We start from the raw sequence: 5,000 nt of genomic DNA, 5'->3' as shown, positions 1-5,000 counted from the left end.
CAAAGTGTATTTAATAGTCTTCCTCATCAACCAGCCGTGCGCCTTGATTCAAAAGGCGTACCGGGGATTTCCGTTCACTTGTGCTGCCGCACTGGGGGTCCCTTCCCTGATCGTTTTCTGAAGATTGCCTAAGGAAAGATAATTTTGTTTTTGTTTTGTTGGGGTTTTTTTTGCTTTGTTTGTTGTTTTGTTTGTTTGTTTGTTTGTTTATTTGTTTGTATGTTTGTTTTGGTGTCGTTTTGTTTTTCGGTGTGTTGTTGTTAGAATATTTTTATGTTGTATTGGGTTTTTGGGGGGTTTTTCAAAAACGCTATTTCATTTCTCAAGGCTTGGGAAGAACAAAAAAGGGAGGAGGAGGGGGGGGGGGGGGGGGGGGGGAGGGGGTATGCGGACGTAATGCATAAAAGACTGCCAATGCTATATATAAAAAAAAACTCAAATTTACTTGTTTGTCACTGCTTTTTTTACCAAAAAAAAACTAAAGTTAACTTGTTTGTCACTTCTTTTTTTACAAACAAGTAAACTTGTGCTTTTTATATATAGGGCAATATCCGTTAAACGTGCACATAGCGCTTCACAAAGGATCCCTGACCAACAGCAACGCGTTACGTATTATAGAACAAGACGGGCGTCTGTTAGGCGATATTACAATTATGGTTTATCCGACAGATACAACGCGTTTGACGACCTGGTACTCAATTTACACCACAGTAAAGAGCCTTTTCTTAAATTTTGAAGAAACAAAGTTACTGTCCTCTTGTCTCAAGTTAATGTCAGTTCTGTTTTATTATATTATAGATCGTATGCGCTTGGCTATGAAGCTCACAACATTGCCATCCGGAAGTATAACGGACCAACACACAAAACTATGTGTGACCATGAACGTTTATAGTCTGGTGTCATACAGTTTAGTGAGAATTACTCATAAACGCGGATGGCAACAAAAAAAAAAAACAATAACAAAGACCCGAGTGGCGGCAACTTCATTCTATCTATATTGTTGGGTTGTTGTTTTTCATTTAGGAGGGGGGTTGAGGGGGGGAGTTGCTTGTTTGTTTGTTTGCTTGTTTGTTTGTTTTTTGAGAGGGATGGGTGGGCTGGTTTTTGTTTATTTGTTTGTTGTCTATTTTCTTTTTGCAAGTTTTCTTCTTTTCTAATGTCTTCTCTCCCATTGTTTACCGAGATATTTACTATACTCTTCAATAGTCGTAACGTCACTTCCTTCCTAATGACGCATGGTAACTTAGTAACACTGGCTCTAAACTATCGGAACAATGGCGGACGCCGTATGAAATATTTCTCCGGCGAGCATAAAAGCATATCCAGAGGGGAAAAAACATAAATTTGATCATGTTTTGACTTTTACACATTCTGATCACAAGGCATATGAAAAGTTCTAGCCAGGATGAAAAAATAAAAAGTAATTATTTTCTTTGTTTAGAACCAAAATGGCCGCCGTTGCCGGGCGGCGTGACATCAGACTGCTGAATCCAATTGTGAAACAGATTAGGAAGAGGCAGCAGACGGACAGGTTAATGCATAGAAATTTTTACAGCTCGCGTGTTGTGGGTTGAAAGAATCGCATGTGACAGTCACTCACGGGATGTCGTGTAGTCTATAAATCACTGCTATCTGGTAACAGTCTTGGGTACAATAAGTGTTTGGTGGTGTTGTTGTTGTTGTTGCGGTTGTGAAAACACGTTAGGAAAACAAGAGGGAACGAAATTGATCTGTTTACTTAAAGAATGTCTCTCTCTCTCTCTCTCTCTCTCTCTCTCTCTCTCTCTCTCTCTCTCTCTCAATCTTTCCTTCTCTATATCACACACAAACACACCCATAGACACACACACTCATACACACACAAACACACACACGCAGACACACACACACACACACACACACACACACACACACACACACACGCATTTCAAAGATCCCAATCGCCCAATTAGCAGCAGTGTCAAAACAAATAATTGACAGACTGTTATATCATAGCCCAACGTCCACTATTCCTATAACGTGAAACAGACAATATCAATTGCTTGCTACCCTTTAGATGAGACGCTAGTACATCGATAAAGTACAACACTTTTCCATCTAGCAGATCCTTGAAGCCGGAGTTTATCACGGTGTTTATAGCGTGAAACGGACAATACATATAATTGCTTCCTACCCTATAGCTAGGACGCCTGATCTAACAGACCTAGCTACCCAATCGCTGCAGTGTGGATAGGGGGTGGGGCTCAGAATATATCTCGACTTCACTGGGAATCCATCTCGGTTCCTTTGCGTGTGAAGCGAGTGCTCTATCAACTGAGCTATCGGAACCCTCAACGCTAGAAATAAAATGGGTATTTAAGAAATGAAGCATTATTTCTATTTCCTATACTTTTCTGTCCACACCCAACGGTGATTGGGTAGCTGGCTCTGACAGATCTGGCGGAAAGCACTTTGTCTAAGACTAGCTTTATATCTGCAAGGTAGGCATTATTAAACAAATCAAAACAGATTACCACATTTCATTCAACGTTACAAAAACCGGTGTACACACCAGTTCCGTTGACATAAACGTTTAATTGTGGGGTTATGTGGACTACTAGTATGACTCCTTTTCGGATGGGAAGGACCAGGGTTCGAGACCCGCATTGAGCGGCGCGTAGTTGAGTCCTTATAATTGGCTCTTTACCCACATTCTCTCACCGTACTCACGTGTAAAATTAGTACCTGACCGTTGTCACATCGTTGTCTGTCGGATTTTTTTAAAAACGGTAATATCCCCTATCAGGGGTTATGTCTCGCCATACATGTGTAGAATTGCTGTTTGCTTGGGACCACCTGTAAAGCGCTTTGAGCACGTTTAGTAGATATTGCTCTATACAAATGCTCTAATTTGTTTTTGTTTGTTTTGTTTTGTTTTTGTTTTTTGTTTATTTGTTTGTTTTGTTTTTGTTTTTGTTTGTGCGGCTATGTGGTCTAGTGGTATGACACTCACTTTCGGATCGGAAGGTCCAGGGTTCGAGCTTCGCGCTCGGCGCATAGTTGAGTTCTTGGAGAAGGCTCCTTACTCACATTCTCTCACCATACTCTGGTGTAAAATGAGTACCTGGCCGTTAACAGCGTTGTCTTTTGTCCGAAAATTTGTAATTTCGCCTAACAGGCGTCATGTCCCGTCCTACATGTTAAATGTTGCTGTTGACCAGGGACCCCTTGTAAAGCGCTTTGAGCACATTTAGTGGATATTGCGCTATATAATTCTCAATTTTTTAATTATTTTTTTAAAAATTAACATTGTTCAATAGGGCAAAAAGGCGTGACGTCACACCTTATACTTTTTCTGGTTCCTAAATCTCTGGAAGTGTGTATGTAACCAGTCCTTTGGAGGACTAATAATGAAAGGTTACATATTGAATCATAAGAAGACATGCAGGCAGTATAGGCGGATTCTAAGAATTACCGGGCGTAAAAGAGCGAGCGAGGATGGATGATCTTTATTAACGACCAACATTGGAGTCGGGGACTTTTAATACATCCTAAGTCACATCCAGATAGAAAATGAGTCAACAATATCAAGCTGTCTTTTGGACTCCATAGAAATCACCAGCGAAAATGTGGAGTTTCAAACAGTGTGATAGACACCTAGATAACCACGCCTCTCGGACAGTCGTCATAATGTAACCACGCCTTTCGGACAGTCGTCATTATGTAACCACGCCTCTCGGACAGTCGTCATAATGTAACCACGCCTTTCGGACAGTCGTCATTATGTAACCACGCCTCTCGGACAGTCGTCATAATGTAACCACGCCTTTCGGACAGTCGTCATTATGTAACCACGCCTCTCGGACAGTCGTCATAATGTAACCACGCCTCTCGGACAGTCGTCATAATGTAAACAATGGCCATGATTTGTAAACATAGCAATTTACACAGGTTTTACTATCGATGGTATGAATATAAGTAAAATACCCACTGTTCTACTGCTTGAGATCAATAAAACCCAACAGAGAAAACTATAGATAGAACGAAGATGACGTCACTCGGGTCTTTGTTATTGTTTTTGCCATTCGCGTTTGTGAGTTGTTCTCACTAAACTGTATTAACCAGACTATAAAAGTTCAAGATTACACACAGTTTTGTGTGTTGGTCCGTTATACTTCCGGATGGCACTGTTGTGAACTCCTTAGCCAAGCGCATTCTATCTATATGTAAGCTTAAACGTTTATAATATGATCGAGAAAATCGTGTGATAACTAATCACCCATTTGGCGGTATGTAAACAATAACAATGATCAGAGAAAGGTCGATTTTATTCACGTTATTGTTTATAAACACTCAACTATATTTATTTGTCCGAGCACGTGTGAAGGTGTGTCACAAATTCCATGTTTTGATTGGTCAGAAATCGACTGTTTAATTGTTCTATGAGGCACACGAGACATGTAAATTTTTTTCCTCTTTAAGTCAATAAATAAATGACAAAAATTGCGGTTTTCTTTGAATAATGAAAATAGGACTTAGACCCGAGTACATTTTGAAAATGCGTCATGACCCCTTGTAAATCAGAAAAGTGATTGGAGCGGAACTTATGTTGGTAACAACAAGAGATGAAGTGAGTAGAAAAGTGCCAGAAGACAATAGAGAATAAAAAAAAATTCGCGGCCGTGATTGGGTTTGAACCTGCGACCTTATTGGTACGACAACTTCGCCTGGCCGGTGAGAGCGTGACTCTACCGTATGAGCTATCCACGAACCCAAAAAAAAAATCGTATCAAACTCAGGTAATTCAGGATAAGATCGCAGGTTCAAACCCCATCACCGCCGCGAAAAAAAATTTATTCTCTATCGTCCCCTTGTAAAGTGCTTTAAGCACGTTTAGTGGATATTGCGCTGTATAAAAGCTCAATTATTTTTTTTTATTTAACCAGTATTTTTTTTTTTTTTTTTTTGTACATCACACTTTTCTTCCCAATTATTTATCATCGACTTACCTCTGAAGACAA

General features: G+C 40.0%; 1 protein-coding gene across 2 annotated transcripts in view; it reads right to left on the bottom strand.

The window, feature by feature from the left end:
• The window catches only part of LOC144972353 (uncharacterized), a 395,531-nt gene that overhangs the window by 390,297 nt on the left and 234 nt on the right, over positions 1-5,000 (bottom strand). For both annotated transcript variants that reach the window (XM_078913461.1, XM_078913460.1), the window contains exon 1: positions 4,989-5,000. This exon is cut by the window's right edge. The gene's annotated coding sequence lies outside the window, so the exon portion shown is untranslated. The remainder of the gene's footprint in view (positions 1-4,988) is intronic.

This window comes from Berghia stephanieae, chromosome 5 (assembly GCF_034508935.2).
Source record: "Berghia stephanieae isolate SIO BIC M18660-M18661 chromosome 5, UCSD_Bste_1.3, whole genome shotgun sequence".
NCBI lineage: Eukaryota > Metazoa > Mollusca > Gastropoda > Nudibranchia > Aeolidiidae > Berghia > Berghia stephanieae.
This window is presented reverse-complemented; position numbering and strand designations above follow the sequence as displayed.